At 35.8% G+C, this 22,466-nt stretch overlaps 1 protein-coding gene and 1 long non-coding RNA gene across 4 annotated transcripts in view; one reads left to right on the plus strand and one right to left on the minus strand.

The window, feature by feature from the left end:
* Positions 1 to 22,466, plus strand: part of KCNIP1 (potassium voltage-gated channel interacting protein 1) — a 567,622-nt gene that overhangs the window by 397,819 nt on the left and 147,337 nt on the right. The window lies entirely within an intron of this gene.
* LOC117657872 (uncharacterized) lies at positions 3,055 to 21,345 on the minus strand. Its single transcript, XR_004589193.3, has 5 exons — positions 21,273 to 21,345; positions 18,484 to 18,742; positions 15,164 to 15,236; positions 8,181 to 8,407; positions 3,055 to 3,117 (listed from the first exon to the last, which is right to left on the minus strand). It is a non-coding gene; the product is annotated as an uncharacterized LOC117657872 (long non-coding RNA).

A 22,466-nucleotide genomic window follows, 5' to 3' on the forward strand; every position in this document is an offset into this window, starting at 1 on the left:
TAATATTGAATATTGGACATATATTATAAACTACCAGATTTATTGTTAGGGTTATCATTTCTGCCTGTTAAGATTGCAAGGCAGGAAATGCATATAGAAAAATATTTTTGTTTTGCCTTCTATTGCTTTCAAGAGGCTGTAAACACACATCAGAAAAAGTTATAAATGCACTGTGAGGACAGTAACATTCATCTGCAGCTACACCAAGGTATTGTTTTGTTTTGTTTTTATTTTAAGGAATAAAAATTAAAGTCATTTAATATTCTGTCAAGTATAGAAATGGAAAAAAATGAGATACAAAAACAAAACAAATACTGAAAAATTTTAGGAAGGTTGCATAATTATACATTTTGTTTTTGTACCTATTGCATGCTTACTTTGTTTACATGTGATACTTCTGTACAAATACACATACATATAAGAAATGGCTGTCACATTATACCTGTTTTAAATTTGTTTCAAACAAAATATTCTTCAGTATATTTATTATTATTATTATTATTATTATTATTATTATTATTATTATTATTATTATTAATTATTAATTAATTATTATTATTTACCTGGAATTATCTGAAAACATCTTCATTTCTTTGGTAATGCGTTCTCTGCTGTCTCAGGACATGGAATGTTTAGTTTTTGTCATAGTTAGGGTCCACCCCTTTCATGCAATCTTAAAAAATGTAGAAATCATGCTATGTAGCTGGTCCAAATTTAAAGACACCCATCTTTTCGCTTCATTACCAACGTGTATATTCCCTGCCTACTTTTATATGGGGGAAAACTACACTTGATATGGAGGTTTCCACATATAGAGATGTTATTATATAGATGTTCAGTTTTCAGTATTAAAAACCAACTGGAGAAGGCAGTTTTGTGGAGGCAAAAATACTGTCATAAGGAGTACATAAGGAGTTTTTTAGATAGCATAATGCACCCAGAATATTTAGCCCAGGCATGTCTTGCACCTGAGTTCGTTCATCAGCTACGCTAGGCATGGTATAAAGAGCAACTTCAGAGGACTGAGAAGGGAAGGTTATGCTTTGAAAGGATGGAAAGGTTACTAAACAATATAATACAAAACAAAACAATCTTGCAACAAGGGCTGTCCTACAGGGTACAAGAGAAACAGCATAAGACGGTTACTGTAATTGAGCAGACAACACCAAGAATACACACAACTAGGTTACTAAATGTTATTCCTTTTCTTGTGGCTGCAGAGATGTTTTAATGAATATCGTCTGAGTGTACCATGAAATATGTGGCTTTCAAGTTACTCATAGTTCTGAGTGGATTTTTACATTCTTAGTACTCTTTCCTTCTTGCACTGTTCACATTTCAGGAATTAAACAAGAGCCACAAGTTCATCTTGTAACCAAAGTAATCTTTGCGCAATCTCCTTGTAAAAATGTACAGATTTCAACCCTATTTTTCCCCTTTCTAGAAGAAAAATGTATACTGTATACTAGAATCAATGCAGTAATTCGATCCATTTTCTACTGATTCTTTTAGAAGGTCCTAATAAAACTTTGGACTCACTTTTTTGTTTTATAGACCTATAAAAATGGCTGGAAACGTATTTTCAAAATGTAAAAATATAAACAAACAGATATTCTGAATTATCTGTTCATTGATATCACTAAGATTAAAACAAGCAACAAATGATAGCTAGAAATTCTGTAGGGCAGCAAGATTGGGATGGTTGCATTAAGATTTTCTTTTTGAAGTTCAGCTGCTGGATTGTCCAAGGTTGTACAATGCTAATGGGACAATAATTATACCAGAGCAAAAAATGCTTCTAAATTCTGGCATTAATTCCTCTCCTGTAACTCTGGCACGCTTTCTCGAAGTTCACTGTGTTTTCAGGAGTGGATTTAGGGTGGCAGATTGGGGTGCAGCAGAAAACTAAAGTTAGGAATGCCTTGTGATATAAAAAGAGTTGTATTCAGTTGGTCCCTAATGTAAAAGTAGCTATAATTACCACAGCACATTTATAATATGCAATGAGAAGCTTTCAGTTTTGTTGCTTCGTTTTAAGAAGTTACTAGACAACCTGTGGTCCATTGGGTCATTCTTTCTGTATACATTATAGGCTTCTGCTGTTTACCCAGAAGTATTGTGAGAATGGGATGCTGGATTGGAGAATGGCACAAGGCACCTTGGTTAGAAGGTCTGGCAGGGGCAATTGAGGTTTTGTAGAATGCTGCTTGCCTGACAAGGCATGGTAGAGAGTTTTGGGTGGCATTTCTATCAATTGATTAGCTGATACAGTCTAACTATTTTAAATTACTTACTACTTTGTGAGACTGTTTATTCACTTATTGAGCTCAAGGCAAATTGTAGCCAACATATTTCAAATCCCAACTTTCACAATTAATTTATAAAGCATCTTTTTGCAATGTAGAATTTTGTCTTGAGTCATTATTCAGCATTTCATAATGCTTCATGTTTTACTTCACATGGGGCTTCCATAGGTCAGTGACTTTTTTTATTGAAAATAACCTTCAGTGATCTACTTCAGTTCTGTTTCTAAATGACAACTTTGTGCAGATGCTAGCACAAATATCTGATAAGTCAGATATTTTTCTTTCTTGTTTAGAAAATTCTGAACTATTAAATGAGGATCTTGACTGAATCCATAAAAGAATCCAATAAGGGATCATTTTCTGCATCTAGTCCTTCTTTTTTAATATTTCTAATTTTCAAAGTCTAAATGTAATTGATGTGACTTCCATGGCATTATCCAGCAGGTCCTTGGCAGAAGACATTATTATTTTGTTCAGCTTATTGTTGCTTTCTGTATCACATCCATTGGGGAACATTTGAGTTAACTGCATAGATAGCTGGTCTTTTAGTTTCCAAACAACGGGCTCTCACAGGAAGCCATGCTGTGTTTCAACATGGATGACCTAAAGGATATATTTTAGTTCTATATAATAAAAGATGAGAACTGTGAGATTTGCATGTGTTAGATATTTTACTCTCTTTGAATTTTATATAATTTCTAACAAGCACCCACACATTTCCCACAAATGATACTTTTGCATCCAAATCTGCTTTTTAAAATTTTATTTCCTCTTCATTATGTATGTAAACATTTTCATACTGTTCTTCATTCTGTAAATAATGAGAATAATAAAACCTGATCAAATAGAATAAAATGTAGCACTTATCTAAAATATACGACCTCATAAGGCAATTGGAGATTAACATCTCTGAGCAAAAGTTTGATCTAGCAACAAAATTAACTTCAGAAAATTTTCAGAAGTCAAGAAGGATTTATCAAGAATAACACTTACTTCACTGAAAAGATCTAGTAGCTTCCTAACCAGGTTATGAGAATGTTGTGGACCTAATATACTGTATGATTTCATGTATTGATTTCAACAAACAAATCTGATTAACAAGCTAGTGAAGTATAAGCAGGATGTATAACAATTAAGTGGAAATTAAAATTTGTACTCAAAGAATGCCCATCAATAGCTTCTTATCCATTTGGACAGAGATATGGTATCACAAACTTCAGTCTTGGGCTCTCTATCAATTAACCTATTTTCTTAATAATATGAAAGCAGAGTAAAAGGAAAAAAATTGCAGGTGACCCTAAATTAGATTCTATAATTCATAGAATGCCATCTTTCTAACCCCTTACTCCATGCAGGAATCTTTTTTAAAATCTTCCTCAGTTACCTAGCCTTTACTCGAACACTTTCATGAAAGGAAGCCCATCAATTCTCTAGATAATTAATTCCACTGTCAAACTCCTCTTATTGTTAAGAAGGCCTTCTACTATTAAATCAGAAACTTGCTGTCTATAAAATAAACCCATTCTTCTTTGTCCTTTTCTCTGAAGCAATAAAGAATAGGTCCTGATATTTTTTCTGTCCAACACCTTTTCAAATCTTTGAAGAGTGCTACTATGTCTCTACCATCTCTGCTTACAGTTTTCTTTTGTTAAAGGTAAACTTTATCATTTCCCTTAATCTGTCCTTGTGTGCTATTCCTCTGCTCATCCTTCTTTTCGCTTGTTCCTCCAAATCATTAATAAAAATGTTGAAGAGTATAGCCCCCCAAATTAGCACCTCACTAATTAAAAACTGAAATAAGGTTGTGTTAACAGGACTTCTCGCTCATAAACAGTGGCATATCCATTTCTCCATCCATTGGCAAATGGCATAAGAATTTGTCCTTCAGTTCTCACTGGCTGTCCTGAAAGGCTGGTGTGTAAATGAGAAAATAGCCTATAATGAGGGGGTGGTGACAGCAAGGACACTTAATTTTCCTTTTATTGTTCATCCCCATACACAAATTACCTCAGAATCTAAATGCCTAAAGGGAAGAATAGGTTTGTGGCCTTAATACAGACAGAATTAATACAAAATTCGGTCCCATAATCTGTGTTCCTTAACAGTACCGACTGTCACTCTTATCACCTAATGGGCTGGTATGAATGTGTGTGGAAGCAACAATTTGTTAAACTGAACTCCTGAAGCAAATAATTTAAAAAAACAGATCATTTATTTCATTTGCTTCTTATCCCAAAAATGAAGGCAGAAGTGGTGGCACAGCAAGACCACGCAAAACTTCAGTTTGGACATTTGATTTGGAAAAGAAATCTATTAAACTTCAGAATTAGAAGTTCCTTCAGAAGTCAGGTCAACAATTGGAATTGATTTGACTTTCCAAATCAAATTGCTCCAACTGAAGTATTTAATTCAAAACATCAAATCAATTGACTTTTCAAGTTGAATCAATATCGCAGAGTGAGCCAACTTGATTCAATCAAATCAGCCATTCAAATCAAATTGCAACCAATTGTACGCAGTATGCAGCTGTCTTTTTTTAAGCTGTGGAGAAAAGTACTGAACTTGATTCTAGATTTCTTAATCTACTTAGTTTCAGATTTTCTATTGCAATACTCATTGTGAATTGTCTCTTTAAAAAAAAGAAAGAAAGAAAGATTAATGGTGATAGTCATACATTGTGTGGACTTTCCACTTTTTTTTTTTTTTTTGTACTTTGAGATCACACATATTTTCTAATACTAAGGACATCTATGATTTTTAAAAATGGTCTGTTGTTCCCTTAAGTATTTAGCATGTGATGGGCACTGAAAGAATCTGCTTCATTTTTATTGATGCAACACCACAGACTAACCACCAGCAAACTATTGAGCTAAATTCATCTATCTTGGAGAAGTGCCAGTTACTTAATTTTAATAAAAGTTAGATTTACATTATTCTAATCTACTGGAAGAATGAATAAGATGGAAATAGATTTTAAGAAGCATCTACTATCTTAGATGTCTGATCTCGATTTGCATCTGCCAGGCAGATAGTGGGTGGTGGAGGGAAATGACTAAATGAGCATTGCCACACTACAGCATAGACACTGTCTCTTTTGTATGTGCATTATGATATTGTATGTCTGTATGTAAGGAATACAGTTTAAATTGTGACATCATGATACTCACTTCATCATTCTGCTGAAACTGTTGAATGCTGAGTAGGTTTGATTATAGTGAGCTTAGCATTGTTCATTCCTGTCAGCCTTCCTAGCTAAACCAGAGAGGTCTAGATGAACTAATTATACTTCTTTGCAAACTACATTAACAGAATTTGGCAAGTCTGAAAGTACAAACCTCCCACTTCAATTATATCTGCTTGACCCATTAAAGTGGGTGCTTCCTAAGTTTTTCTCTGACCATTAAGCCACTAGGGATTCTTCCCTCTCTTGCCTAAACATCCCTTGTTCCTCCTATGCTCAATAATAGTAACTGTGAGAGGGATCTTGAAGTCCAGTGGACAACCATTTAAATATGAGCCAGCAGTGTGCAGCAGCCAACACAGTTCTAGACTGCATAAACAGAGGGATAGAATCAAGATTACATGAAGTATTAATACCACTTAATAATGCCTTGGTAAGGCCACTCTTGGAATACTGCATTCAGTTTTGGTCGCCACAATGTAAAAAAGGTGTGGAGACTAAAGAAGACTGCAGAGAAGAGCAACAAAGATGATTAGGGGACTGGAGGCTAAAACGTATGAAGAACGGTTGCAGGAACTGGATATGTCTAGTTTAATGAAAACAAGGGCTAGGGGAGACATGACAGCAGTGTTTCAATATCTCAGGGGTTGCCACAAAGAAGAGGAAGTCAAACTATTCTCCAAAGCACCTGAGGCTAGGACAAGAAGCAATGGGTGGAAACTAATCAAGGACAAAAGCAACTTAGAACTAAGGAGAAATTTCCTGACAGTTAGAACAATTCATCAGTGGAACAACTTTCCTCCAGAAGTTGAATGTTCCAACACTGGAGGTTTTTAAGAAGATGTTGAATAACCATTTGTCTGAAGTGGTATAAGGTTTCCTGCCTAAAGTGGGGATTGGACTAAAGACCTCCAAGATCCCTTCCAACTCTGTTATTATTCTTATTCTATTATATTATATTCTTCAAGGTCAGCCACACATTTCATTACAATTCCCATTTGCTTATTGAAGTATAGTAGCACTGAAAACTGCATTTCAGTTATAATAGGGCATAGAGAAGATCTGGTGTCTTATCTGTCATTTTAACCTTTTTAACTGTTATTTTATAAAAAATACAGAAAGCTATATTTAATTAATATGGGGGGGTTGGGTGTCAGATTTGGTGATTTTAAAAGCCCCACTTCTCTGCCTACTTATCAATCATGACTCAAGCAAGTCATTTTGTCTCAGATTGACATATTTTACATGTAGAATGGAAGACCTATAAAGACTTGTAAAATGAGGGGTCCTTGGTGCCCGCTGAGCTTGCTTGTTTTTGCATATGTAGAAAAATACAGAAGAAATTATAAGAATTATCAAATGCAAAGATCTCTACTTATGACTTTTTAAAAATGTGGGTACAAACTTTTCCACCTGGAATTATGTTTTGTGTGCAGTGATTTTAGAAGGATACACTGCTGAAAAATATGTTTCTTTGTAGCATGAATCAACCATCGCATTTTCCCCATTAATTCCAGAAGGCACATGCTTCATCACATAGACACTTTCTTTGGGGAAGGTCGTTAGACACAAGACCTTGTGGACAAAAAATGATTGATTCTATAGTGAAAAGAGGTGGATGGCAGCCAAACGTTTTTGATTCAATTTTCAGAATGTCAAACACAAAGTTTACATAAATGATAATGCAAACCTGAGTTCATTCAGATTCAAAGCCTGGGTACCTATTAGTAATAAGTGCCATGGATATGGATATTTGCAAATAAAACATTTGAATTTAATTGTGTTCTTTTTAAAAAACAAAACAAAACACAGTGCTTTAAATGTTTAAAAAAAACATTGCATTAAAGCAGGTACAGATATATAATAATGTATCTGTAAATAAGATAGCTCCTCCTCCTTTCCCATATTGGTTCTGCATTAAAAATAAAAAGTAACCTCCTTATCACCATGCTTAGGATCAGGCAAAGAAGATTGAAATCATTCATAGTTCTTACTTATAATCAAGTTGACCGGATAAAGAGAGTTCTTGGATTGTGGATTAAAAGTTGTAGAGTTGTAGAGTATGAAATTTGAACTGTAAGATACTTGAACATATCAGCATAAAATTATTTGGAAGTAGTCTGAATTTGGAGGGCTTTGAAGTTGTTTTGGAATGGAGAAACCGAATGATATCTTCCATTGGAATATAAACAAAATAGAAGCATTACAACATCATTTCACTAGAAAGTGGGCGAAAAGGAGCTCTAGTCCTGCCCATGCCTTGAAAGCCAGCTGGCTAACCTTGAGCCAGTCACTCTCTCTAAGCCCAATCCACTTCACAGGGTGGCGGTTATAGGAAAATAGGAGGAGGAAGTTGGGTTGGTTATGTTCACGGCCTTGAGTTATTTATGTAAATAAGAAAGGTGTGAGACAAATAAATAAAATAATGTGCAATTGATCCATTTTTGAACAAGCAACTCAACTCAAACCAAATGTTATTATTGTGGTCAAAGCTCAGAATGTCAAAATAAAACAGAATAAGATGAATAAAACTAGAAAATAAAATTAATAAAGTGGAATTAGGGGGTCTAGATTCATACTGATGGATTTGTCATATTTGCACAGTTGCTGCCATGTGCTCACTCGAGCCACAAAAAGATTGGCTCCTGTGTGGATAGAAGCATAGATGGGGTCCAGGGGTAAAATGCACTCACCTTCACTACCGGATCGCAAATGTGAGCATGCACCTCCCCCAGACATGCACAGAACCTTCTGCACATGCGCAGAGGGTCAAAACCAGGCATGATTACGTCCGGGCGGGTGGACGGAGCTTCCCGCCGCTGGCCTTACTGGATTGCGCAAACCAGATAGATCTGGCTGAATTTCATCACTGACGGGATTTGAACAAAGAAGATGGAAATAATATATTTCTTGGAAGATGCTGCAAGAGTGGAAAATAGACACCTTACACAGATCCCTGTAAAATTACCTTGAAACAATATATGTTTCTATTTCCCAAAAGCCACATGGGCAGAGTACCTTAATGAATCTACCTTTGTAGGAATGCTGATGGAACATCATTGTGCCTAGTTCTCAAAAACTCCTTCCTAAAAAAGGCATTTTAACAGCTAATTGAAAAACGATGCAAAATATTTCTCTTTGCACAGATTTCCTAATACCTTACAAAAATTGGGGATTTTGTTTTAATTTGAATTTTTCATGTATTGTTTACTACCTGATACACTGAAATGGCTCATAACTTTTTCCCTTTGTTTTGTTTGATATTATTTAGCATTAGTTGCATTGTTTTATTTATCTTTATAGTTTGTTCTGGGTTTTAGTTGCTGTATATTGTTCTGGTTTTATTTTCACATATAGTTTCTCCTTGGTTTTGAACTGGGTTAGCATTGAGAGTTACTTGCAAATAAATGAATAAAGATTTTGTCTGTTTTTAGATATGCCACTGTCTAAGATGGATACTGAATCCTGGTTTCATAACAAAGAGGAGGGAGAGAAATGTGAACACAGACAATATAAGCTAGCATGCGTGGAGGGGGAAAAAGTTTTACAATGAAGCTGTATTTGTCATTTAATAGTATACCTGGATACATATATTTTTCCAAACTAGTGATGGTAAAGTCTTCTTCCATAGGACCTGTTAAATCACAGGATCTGATCCAGGAATTAAATCCAGCAGGTTCTGACAGGTTCTGTATCGGAAATTTTGAGTAGTTCGGAGAACCAGAAAATGCCACCTCTGGCTGACCCCAGAGTGGGGTGGGAATGGAAATTTTGCAATATCCTTCCCCCAGGAGTAGGGAGGGAATGGGGATTTTGCAGTATCCTTCCCCTGCCATGCCCACCAAGCCACACCACACCCACCAAGCCACACCCACAGAACCGGTAGTTAAAAAAAAATTGGATTTCACCACTGGTCTGATCCTCTGCTAAATGAAGGCTCCAAATTAAAATAAGTACCGATGTGTCTATCCAACCTAGGATAGATTGCATCTCCCACAGCCATTGGTTTTGCTGTCAATAAGGTCTTAACTTCAGAAAAGTTTTCTAACATACCATTAGAATCTATATTCATGTAATTTAAATTCATTATTCAGTATTCTGTATCAAGAGATGATAGAGAAGAGCTCCTTGCTATTTTCTGGGTAGTTTGCGTTCAGATACTGGAAAAGCTATTGTTTCCTGTTTTAGTCAAGTTCTTTCAAGAATGAAGATATCTGCTTCCCTCTGTTTCATACATGTCATTGGCAATGTTACATGGGTTTTTGGCAGTGGTGGGTTGCTCCTGGTTTGGTCCGGTTTTTGCGAACTGGTCCATCCACCCACCTCAACGTTATCACTAATGATCTGCGCATGCGCAGAAGCTCCCATTGCAAACTGGTAGTAAAGGTAAGTGGAACCCACCCCCAGGTTTTGGTACTATTCCACAATGAGATTGGGGCATTTCTGCTCTCATTTTATCATCTCCACTCAGTAGTAGATGTGTTCCTGTTTCAGTGTGGCACACAAAAATTTGCAAACATTGAAGCATAAAATGCAATAGTGACGTTCTGCATAGCTTCTGACTGATCTCTTCCCCACTGTTAGGAACTCTTGCTCAGCCTCACTCCCAGCAGATGGCTTTTATCCATCACTGAAGTTTGTTGATAGGCTCTTAAAAAAGAAAAGAGACTTAAGAACTTTGCAGATCCCCTGCACAAAGTCCATGCAGGGTCTTTCACAAATAATCAGACAACTATACACTATTCTATTGATTTCACTTTAAAGGCAGCTGGGATTGACCTGAGCTTTTTTGATTAATTGCAAATCCAGTTATTTAGATATTGCAATTTGCCCTTTCTACCTCTGGAATCCAATATATATCCCCCTTGAATTTTTCCTCTCCTCTCCTCCTCCACAACTAAGACTAAAGGAAGAGATGGATCAGATAAGCACACAAGGCGTATAGGGCATTCTAATATAGAAAATAACTTAATTCCACTTTAAAAGGCAATTAATTCAAACTCCTACACAAAGCCAGTGCAGCAGCTTGGGAGTTGACCAATGGAGAATAAAATAGAAAGTCTCCCCCGCTGATTTTGATATAACCTATGATTGTATTTGCCTTATTGACAGTATCATCTGCTTAGTCAGATTCAGCTTGTGATCAACTATACTTCATGCATTGTGGCGATGGCCTTGTTCATGCTTATTGATGACCTATGGCAGAGCCAGTATAGAGGTGGTTTGTGCTCCCTGATCTCTCAGTGGCTTTTGGTACCATTTGATCTCTTTCTGACACAACTCCAAGAATTGAAAATTGGAGCCACCACATAATAGAGGTTCTCTTCCCTTCTTCATGGACAGTTCCAGTCAATATTGGGTATCTGTGGACATATCATGAAGAGCCATCCAGAACATGTGGGCAATCTTCCAATCTCTCCTTATCCAGGTAGGTTTGAATGAACTTGCCTAGTCACCTGTTCCTTGGTTCTTTGCCCTGATCATTGGCTCAACTTTCACAGTTTACCATAACTCTCCTGGAAGCTCAGCTAGCTTCTAGCTTGGGTAGCTTGAACATTTAAATAAATAAATATTAAATTCTTTAATTTTTCATATAAAATATTAAGTACAGAAAATGCTAGTAATATTATGGTTCATCACACAGTAAGCCAGATGCTCAGACTAGATTTGGCATTTTCATTCAGCTATTGAGTCCTTTCCAAGGACCTGGGATAGGCAGAAATGGATATTTGATAGAGATACAGGATGTAAGCTGTTCCCAGCAAAACCATTGACTGGTGGTGATTTTGTCAATGTCAATGGTGTTCAAGTGGTGCGCCAGTTGTTTTGGGATTGCACCCAAGGTGCCGATTACTATTGGTACTACTTTTGCTTTCTTCTGCCACAGTCATTCTATTTCTATTTGCAGGTCTTTGGAATTTGTTATCTTCTCCAGTTCTTTTTCTTCTATTCTGCTGTCTCCAGGTATTGCTACATCCACTACCCAGACCTTTTTTTTTGCCTTTCTTATTGACTATAGTTAAGACTGAGGTGTTATATAGCAAGAACCTGTCTGTTTGAATTCTAAAGTCCTAGAGCACTTTAGCTTCTCCATTTTCTAGGATTTTTTTTTTACAGTCCCAGCAATTCTTGCTTCAAGAAAATGGTATTTCTTGCAGATCCTCCAACGTGCCATTGTTGCTACTTTGTCATCCTGTTGTTTGTAGGCAGTCTGTGTAATCTTCTTGCATCAGTTAACCAGGTGATCCATCAGCTTCTTTGCAGAAGCAGCATTTGCTATCTGTTGCTATCTTCTCAGTTCTGGCTTTGTATGCATTAATTCTGGCTAATGCAATATTATTATTATTATTATGGTCCATTGCATAATAATTCATTCAGACTGGATTTGGCATTTTTATCCATCTGTTGAATACTTCCCAAGGACCAGGGATAGGTACATGTTCTTGATTGATGGCGTTAAAGGTATTGTTGCAGGATGTTCCAAGTAAAGATGCCCTTTGCAATTTGACCAATTGTGATTTTGTCAGCCTTGATGGTATTCCAATAGTGCTCCATTTTGTTTTGGGATTACACCCAAGGCACCTATTACTATTGGCATTATTTTTGCTTTCTTTTGCCACAGTCTTTCTACTTCTATTTCATTATCATTATATCCTCATTCCTGTTCCTGCTATTGTTGTTATTAACATTTCAATGGGAAGAAAATGAGAGTTGTGAATCGGAATATTCTTTTCCTCTTGTGTTTGCAAAATCTAATGTAAAAGAAAAAAAAACTTGTAGCTTGTATGATTAAGATTTTGAAAGGGATGGGTTTTTGTTTTGTTTTTGCCATCATTCATACACCATAGCTGTTTTGTTTACTTTATATCCTGAAAATAGGCATTTTGCTTTAGGGATAATTTGTTTTTCCAACTATATCAAAGGGTAATTACCTTGTTCTTTTTTTTATAATTAGAGAAGAACACTCTATTTCCAGGCTTGATCTTTTGCTATCATCCATCATTTAATTTGCTGGATGCTAGCAAGCCCAAAGGCACCACGAAAGCTGATGAATGCTTTTGATCCCCAGAGTTGATAGAAGAGCAACTGGTTTATATGACATAAGACTCCTGTTTAGAATAGGCTGACTCTTGGCTAGGAAAATCATAATCCCTTTATAAAAACAGGCTACACATCCAGGTAGCTTTTTCAATGGCAGAGTTTGTCTTCATTGGGTGAAAGTATAAAGATGTAAAACGTACTGTCTTTGAATACAAGTAGTCCTCAACTTACGACTACAATTTTAAAATAAAATTTTTATTGTTAAGTGAGACAATTATTAAGTGATTATGATTAACCTTTCTTGCCTCATTTGTTAAGTGAATCACTGCAGTTGATAAATTACTAATTTTTTAAATGAATCTGGCTTCCCCATTGACTTTGTTTGTCAGAAGGTCGCAAAGGGGGAATCTCATGACCTTGGGATAACAACTATGGTCATAAATATGAGCCATCTGACTTTTGATCACGTGATCATGGGGATGCTGGAAAGGTTGTAATTGTGAAAAACGGTCACTTTTTTCAGTGCCATTGTAACTTGGAATGGTGACTAAAGGAACTGTTGTAAGTGAAGGACTACTTGTACTCAATTCATAGATATCAACACATATTAATTGACCAAGTACCTCATCAGTCATATAATTAATTCAGTCTTTTCAAAACCGAGGTTGCATCTTAATCTGGGGCTTGTCACTGTTCTTGCAGAAGTTATCATATGAGACATCTCATAAGTTTACGAGATTTCAGCCATTAAATACACACACACAGATTTTAAATTTAAATTTGGAAGAGGAATGATGGTTGTATGGCATGCATTCAGTACATAATAATTATAAGACCAAAGTAATATTCTAAATTGGGGGTTTGAATCAGGCCTGGAATTGTTCAGACTCCTCTAGTCATTCTTTCCATCAGTTCAGCTAGCATAATACAATTTTTATATGATTTAATTCCTTTGAATTACATAATTATTTCTTTGGAATTGGATATTAGGGGGAAAAATGAGCTGCTAGTACCACTCCACCATACAGTAAATGTTTCTTAACTTTTAATCATTCACAAGTCAAAGACTGCTGGTTTTTGCCTGAAACTTGCCACAAATGCCATCCTAATTATGCTATTGTCCAATGTATCCATGTGCTCTATTCTTTTCCCAGAAATGCAATTCATGCCCTATTTCCTGTTTCATTTGATAGATGATATATATAGGGATAGATTAAAAACCTTGCTTCTGGCATCTATCCAACCATTTGGAAGGAAAAGCTTGGGTACCCAAATTACACCTTTTTTTCATAACATTATAGGCAGGTAAATGAGATGTTAATGCATAGTTTGTTCCTTTGTTTAGTGAGTGTGAAAATTTTACTTATACTTATACATCATGGCAATGGAAATGAAGTTAAAGATTCCTATTCCAAGAAAATATTAAATTAGGAGGTATTTTCATTTGGGTTTGCATTTTTTCTTTTCCTTGCCTTTCCTTTTTTTCTTCAAAAAATACTGAGAAAAAAAAATCCTTAGACTGAGATAATCTCATCCACTGGTTGAAAAACATCAAACATTAATTTGATACTGAAGTGCAGTCAAATATAATGATTGCTAGAATAAATCAATTTAGTCTAATTTTCTATTCTTCTGTAGTCTTAACGTTTTCTTACTTCTGGTGCAAATGTTCAAAGACAACAAGACTCATCATAGTCAAAGGATGGCAAAATCACTTTATGTATGTATGAATTTTTTGGAGGGAAAAAGATTCAGCTGCTAGTTTAACGTTTAACACTAGAAGACCTCCAAGGTCCCATACAATTCTGTGATTCTGTTACTCTGTTATTCTGTTAAAAATATTTTCTCCCTCCCTCTTCCCCAATTTTTTTTGTCTAGCTATAGCAGTCCCTTCCATTCCCCCCCCCCTTAAATGTTAATAAGATTACATTGATACAACTAGCAAATTGGCAAGCTCTGCTTCTTAAAGCAGATATGTTAATTTGCTTCCTGCCACTGCCTTGGAACAGATTAGTAATAATCTCTCTTCTCCCTCCTCATTTTACTTCTCAATTTTTTCAAGTATCATGAATCTACTATTATAAGTAGTACTCAACTTAGGACAGATGACTTCATGACCGTTCAAAATTACAACATTGAAAAAAGTGACGTATGACCATTTTTAACACTTAGAACCATTGCAACATCCTCATGGTCACATGTTCAAAATTCAGACGCTTGGCAACTGGCTCATATTTATGACTATTGCAGTGTCCCAGGATCATGTGGTCCCATTTTGCGACCTTCTGACGAGCAAAGTCAATGGGGAAACCAGATTCAGTTAACAAACCTGTTAGTAATTTAATAACTGCAGTGATTCACTTAAGAAATGTGGCTTAAAAAGTCATAAAATGAGGCAAAACTCACAACAAATTTCTCACATAGCAACATAAATTTGGGGCTCAATTATGGTTGTAAGTTGACGACTAGCTGTACTAGAACTGGTTTTTGGTATGTGGGTTGGTTATTTGTTTTTTGTTTTAATTTTTTAACCAGTTGTAAGTAACAGAAAATACAAATAGCCTATTCTGAATTAGAGAGTAGCCAGCTTTCAACTATGTACATGATCTGGGCCTAGACAATAGGACAGAATTACCTGCATACCTTGCTTCCATCATGAATTACACTGGAATTCGTGGGAGAGTCAGTTTCTTCTTCCTGGAGACCTTCTGCCAAAGTAAACAACAGATGTTAAGAACACCAATGCATGTTTCTGCTGCTGAGAATTAAGATCCTGCTCTCAATTTCTGAGCATTTTATTTCCACCTGCTTTCATTGCTAATGTTATTTTTGTGATCAGTAATGATTTGTCCAAATGCTTTACAATCCTTTATGGACATTAAGCAACATGAGTAAGGAGGAGAAGAAAATGAAGTTGTGGATTATTTGGAAATCCCAAAGATGACACACAGGAGATGTACCAGACATAATTAATTAGCCTCTGTTCCTGCATGTGAAATAGATTTTGGCTAGGAAAAATCACCGCACTATTAAGCAGTGACTGCTGAAAACCACACACACACCAATAACTTTCAAGTAGCAATACAACCCCAGAAAGTTTATTTCAGCCTGACTGCTTTTTGTGTACATAAAAAGGACACTCTTTTACCTTGCTGATTATGGTTATGGAGAATATCTTAGAACCAACAACTATCATGTGCTACAAGTATTAATTACAGTAACATAATTAAAAATATTACTCTTTTAGCCTTTACTTTCTGTAGAAACACAGAAGTGTGATGGTAACTATCTATAATGGTGTAATGTTTTCCTGTCCTAGTCATAGTGTATATAAATGATTTCAAAGTCACCAAATTAAGTAGGATTTAGTTTCAAGTACTTTCTTCAGGATTCATTTTTTCACTTTTTTATTTGTTTGTTACCTCCTAGATTCTCAGATATTGATAATTCAAGTAGGCTAAAATCTGGCAATCCTGGACACTATGGATAAAGTGATATTAATACTTCATATTAAGTTGTACTATATATTATAAAGTTATTGGCGATAAGCATTTTAGTATATAATGAGATTAATTTAATCAGCAGATATTTATTTATGACACAATACAGATAAAATGTATTTCTCATACTGCAAACACAGTATGGAGATTGCCACTGGAGCAATCAGCCATTCGAATTAGACTTCTTCTTCTTCTTCTTTTTTTAATTTGATTTATATGCCACCCTTCTCCGGAGACTCAGGGCGGCTTACAATGCATTAAGCAATAGCCTTCATACTTTTGTATATTTATACAAAGTCAGCTTATTGCCCCCACAAACTGGGTCCTCAATTTACCTACCTTAGAAAGGATGGAAGGCTGAGTCAACCTTGAGCCTGGGGAGATTCGAATGCCATTCGAACTTCTTTCCATTGGTGTTTGTGACTCTTTCTGTGCCTTATAAATCATCTATATGTGAGCTGAGCATGTACAACTCCCTGGATTTAGTTCAATAAAAGATTAAAAATAAAACAAACCAAAATATGTTGCAATGTACTGCCAAACCTTACACAGACTTAAAACAAGTTTTATAGACCAATCACCAGAGGGAGGTAAAGATCCACTGTGTAAGCATCTGCGAATACAGAAAAAGTTTCTGGCGGGAACCTCACTGTTGATGGGTCAATTGTGTGATATCATTTGCATTTAAAAATGACTATTTCATAAGCTGAGGAATGTGTGTGTATATGTCTAGACTGCTTTAATGCTGGTAAAACTGATTTGGACCATTCAAGATTTATTTAAAAATATTCATCCCAATGCAGCTTTAGATCTTGGCAACTTTTCCTCATGTTCCTTTCTTTAGAATTTTAGACGTTCAGGTTCACATAAATTTAACATAAATTTCCTGATAGACAGATGAAACTATGAATCTAGAAAGTCACAAAAATCAGGCTCTTGTCTTTCATGGCATGAAAGGACACAGCATGTTCTTGCTTTATGCTACCTGGTGTTAATATCTAAGTCAGAAATAGGTGAGAAGAATGTAAGGGGACATCAGAAAAGTAATCCCCTCTATAATTCCAGTTATAGAGGTCACAGTATGATTCACAACATTTTTACATCATTCCTGTATAACAAATGATATAGCCTATGGTTGTATATAGCTTGTCACCTTGTTTTATTCAGGGCTCCTTTATATTTCTATTTTATATTTCTTTGGCAAGGATCCCAGCAATCACTGTAACAATAAAGGATACTTGATTTCGACTATCTCCCATCACTTTGATTCCTTATTAAAATTGGCATTTTCTTACAGTGGAACTAAAGCAGGATGTTGTTATGCAGAATGCTTTGGTTTAGTCACCACTTCATTAATTCTTTCCAGCAGGAAAATAATTCATATAAATATATATCATAAGGAAAACGGCTACCCAAATAATGTAAAGGTTTGTATGATGTGTATTAAATAAGAGAGGCCTCTACTCAAATGGGGGTTATCTTTCTATTATGGACATTTAGAATGGAATTCTAGGAAAAGAGTTATGAGATCAATTAAACATAATAGAAGAAATGACTTAAAGAGATACTAGCAATAAGCTTCGATGTTCAACGTTCTGTGTAAAGTTGAAATGTTTAATTTCTGATTAGCAGTTAGGCAAATGGAAAAGGAAGGGGGAATGCATCACTCCTGCCTTATACATTTTTTCCCTTTTTTAAAAATCTTTATTCTGCTGTAATTTTCTTTAAAAATTGTTACAAGTGTAAGCTTAAAATAATTTTTTAAAAAGACAATACCCCCCTTAATTTTAGCATTTTTTTCAAGAGCAGAAGTCTAAGTCAAGTGACTCCACAAGTATTCCATCTATTTTATAATTTTCAACCCTTGCACAGGTTAATAACCAGAAGCTATAAAATGCATTCTAAAAATTAAAAAAAAATCTTTCACACAAAATTTGATGAAATTGTTGGGTTCTCAGTGCTCTCTTGGTTGTTTTCTTACTGTAATATCATCAGTGTTGGGAAGAGTGGTGTTAGCTGCTGTCGTGGTATAGGTGTGGCTTCTTCCTTGAGGGTTCCTTGATTATTGGTATTGATCAGGTTATTGTTTCTTGATTGATGGTTTATCTGGTTCTGGATGTTGGCTGCTGTAAGGATCTGTTCAAAATGGTTTATTTCATTCCTAGGCTTTTGATTGCATTGTTTAAATGGTATGTAAATAGGATTTATCTCTTTGTATCTATGTGGCAATGAGTGCATCATTGGCAGACTTAAAAGAACAGGTTTGGGGAATACCTGTGGGATTGATAGGAGTTGAAAACAACTTGAGGCCCATAATCAGTCAATCAATCAATATATCTAATGATTACTGATTGCTAATTGCACAACAGTACTAGAATACTTATCCAATAGTACATGCTTTTACTCTTTGGCTATTACCGGTTTAATATAATTCTTAAATAATTAATGCACTTACTTTATTCCTTCAGTTTGATTCTTTCCGTATGCAACTTGAGCTATGGCAGAAGGAGGAAGGTCAAGAGAAGAGGTTTTGAGATGTCACAATCCTGCGGCCAAACCCACTCCATTCTGCAGCATTATTATGGGCAGATGGTTTCCTTGCCAATTGGTGTTGTTCAGAAAAAGGAGGCCAAGAAAGCCAAAAAAAAAATCCCAACCAATTATTTTACTTATCATGCACTGCACAGGCAAAATCAGGATGGTAGCATCTGGCCCTGAAACAGAACAGATGCAATAGGGGCAAGATAAGGACTGCCAATTCAATGAGAAATAGATTGCACTTCAAAAGTGAGAAAAGGCCAATTGACTAAAAACAAGTTATTAGACATGAAGACCTTTGTATCAATCTGTCTTTTACAAGCATTGAAATATTTTTAAAGAGCAGGGTCTTGTGAAAATCATTTGCACTCAGGAAGAAATGTTCCCAGATCTGATTGGGTAGGGATCTCAAAGTGCTTTTGCCAGTAACATAGCCTGATACATCTACTTGAAACTCTGGCATTTCAGGTGCTATTAACACATTTTGGGGGATTTGTTCAACACTAGATATTTGACTGAGAATTTCAGTTACTTTCTTCCTTGTTTTCATTCAGATTTCTGATTCCATAAACTTTATAAATACACAATTAGGGGAAAAAGTGAAGACATTGCACATAAAAATATAGAAGTCTGAAGTGAGGGATCAAAACCATAATTCTGATCATTCTTCATGCATTTTACCTACAAAACTAACCTTGTACAAAAAGTGATATAAAATTAAGAAGTTTTTTTTTTGTTTAAAGATTTATATGTCCATCTAACTTGCAGAATGTGACTCCATACAACAATAAATACAAAGTCACAAAATCCAGACAACAGCAGCAAAACACATAGCTGGGGCACACCCACCATATACTCCACCACTATAACAAACTCACCTAACATTCTGATCCCAACATTTGGGGAAATAGCAAGGACTTAAAAGCCTTCCTGAAAACTAACAGAGTTGGGGCAGTTAAATCTTAGTGGGAAATTGTTTTATAGGGCAGAAACCACACCTAAAAAGGTTCTCATGTCCCACACATTATCACATACCTGGTACAGCTTTGAACATATCTCATCTCGAAATCACTTTTATGTTGTTCCATGTCACCCTGTCACAAGTAAGAACACTGAAATCTCATGGAAACTCATGTGGGACTGTCGAATGTTGACATTGACGGCTCTTGTTACTATTTTAAAATTATTTTCATTTAGTTTTATGGAGTTATGAATGTTGTTTGGAGGGACAATTGACAACTTCATGGCCTGTTACTGATGTCTTCGTTAACTAACATGAAGTAATTACAATGCAAAATACTTTAATGAGTAAAACCCACTCATGAATACATTAGACATTTGACTTGACCTAACATGTATAGGATTAAATGTACATGACGGAATGATGCTTGGAAAGATGGATCCATTCCCAGACCTTTTTAAAACTACAGCAATAACCATACTTGGCAGATTCTTTTTCTTTTCTGAGAAAGAGAGCCATTAAGGTCAAAGGTGTAGAAACTTATATAATACAGTTAGACACCAAAGCACACAACTGTTTGTAATAAATAGCTTTTATTTCCTTGTTTAATTGTAAGAAACTCATATTCTCATTATACATTAATATGAATGTGGTATGCAAAGAAGAGGATAGTTTTAGGCAAACAGTAGGCATATTTATAATTCAGAGAACACAGATGCTAGTTATTGGCTCTACACTGCAGAACCTAATTGGTAAATGAGTTTTCTCATATTCATAATACAGCAAATTACTTGGGTTGGACACCTCAAGGGAATGGTATTGTCATACATAGTATCCAGTACTTTAATGTTTTAGATTTCACAAGGGAGGAGGAGATGTACATAACTGTGTACAGGGAGAGAAAATTAAGAATTCTTAATAGTTTCCACTCTACCTTTCTGGAAAATGCTGCTGCTGAAGAGAGTTCTAGCATCTATTTTTGCTAAATTGAAGCAGAACAGATGGTAGCACCTGGCTAGCCTTCTCTAGCAAAGAATGGTTGGCACGTGGATAGGAGGCCACAAGGAAATCCTAGGGATATAAGCTAGAGATAGTAACTTTTTAAAAAAGATTCTAGAAGAAAAGAATGGCAGGGCTTCACCTGACAGACAAACCCAGGATCAATTTATGAGCTTGTTGGAAGATATGATTCACTCTTCTAGAAAAAGGAAAAGAAACTAAAAAAAATATTAAAAGAACAGGAAAATTTCCCTAAAAGAAAATAGAAACAAAAACTCAGGCAGAGCCCCCACCTTTGTCAATGGGCCATTAAGAAGCTGAAGCCACCCTATTTTCCACAACAAAGGAAGGACAAAATTACAGGAGCCTGCAACATCCAAACAGGTATGGGACACAGAAAAAAGCAAACACCCAAAAAGGAAAAGAAATCAAGCCAAAGTAATTAGAATTTTAAACACATGAGAAAAGGAGATATTCACTAAAACACAGCAAACTGATTAATTATAGGGAATGAACAACTACAAAGGGCTAGGAAAAACAGAGATTGGACCATAAAACAATTACTTATTTGCCAGATCCAGGACAGAAGAACCCAATCACAAAAAGCAGGATTTAAACACAATAAAACAATCACACATACAAATCAAAGGATTCACATGCCAAATCAAAAGAATTTCAAAAGACTTTAAAGGGTCACATAGAAAAATCAAAAAACATTTTAGGATATAAAAAAGGGTTTTTCTTACAGCTCAAACAGGATAGTCTGGGAACTCTGTGCTTGCATTGGTTTCTTGCCTGCTTTCCTATAAACAATAAACTAATTCTGCTCTCAAACAGCTGACCTCCAAACATTTCAAAGTAATCTCCCAGCTGGGAGTTTTGAATTTGAGAAGGGAAAGCTCTGCCTTCCAACAATCCTTAAAGGGAAAGGCTTCTTTTTTCTTCCAACAAGCTCAGAAGAATCCTAGAACTCCTGGTAAGTAGTTTTTATAAGATATAACAAAAGAATTATACAGCTACAGTCTTGCAAGGCAAACATATTTATAGATTTAAACCCTTTTGCATCCTATGTTAACAGACTTTTTGTAGAGCTGGCTTTGGGCTGTAGGAAGTTAGCACTCATCCCTCTCCTAGAAGAATGAAATATTTTAGGAAATATTTAAAAAAGGCAGAATATTATATTTCCCTGGATGAGAAATGGAGAAACATGTTTTAAAGACAAAGCAGCTTCCTGTCTCCCCCCCCACCTTTCTTAATGGGCCATTAAGGCCTCAGCCAAGCTCATTCATTTCCCCCCAACTTTGTCAATGGGCCATCATCTGCAACACAATAGGACCCATCTAGCAACAGAAACTCACCACATGACAAGACTCAAGCAAGCTTGAGAGACAACCTACAAAGTTAGCTAAGACCCCTAGACAACCTGAGAGTCTGACAACCAATCAGGATATTCTTCCTGTGCTCCAGGAAGTTCAAAGCACAGAGAGTGCATAAAACCAAGGCACGCTCAGCATCTCACCCCTTTTCTGTTCAGGAACTGAAACCATGTGATCCTGTCCACCATTAAACCATCTTTCCAAGCAGTCTCCATGTTTCCAGTGTCTTTTTCCCCACTTGGAGCTAAACCCAGAAGGATATTTCTTCCTACAGGGCAAGGGAAAGTTCTGAGTTGCACCTGTCCCTTGTTTAGCAGATAGCCTGAACTTTATTATGTTGTTGTTCTCTGACCATCTGAAAAGCAACTCATAAGCAATGGCAAACAAGTTCAATATTGCTGCTGTAACAATGACATGGATGTGTTGATGCAATTGCCAGAAGTCAAACTCATTGAGAAAGAGATTTAAAACAAAAAACAAAAAACAAACCACAGGTACAAAAATGATCTCCAGCTAGAGCATCAGATTAGAACTGGAGAGATCCAGGTACATAACGGGGCTATC

Source organism: Pantherophis guttatus, chromosome 2 (assembly GCF_059756535.1).
Source record: "Pantherophis guttatus breed Tessera chromosome 2, ASM5975653v1, whole genome shotgun sequence".
Classification (NCBI taxonomy): Eukaryota; Metazoa; Chordata; class Lepidosauria; order Squamata; family Colubridae; genus Pantherophis; species Pantherophis guttatus.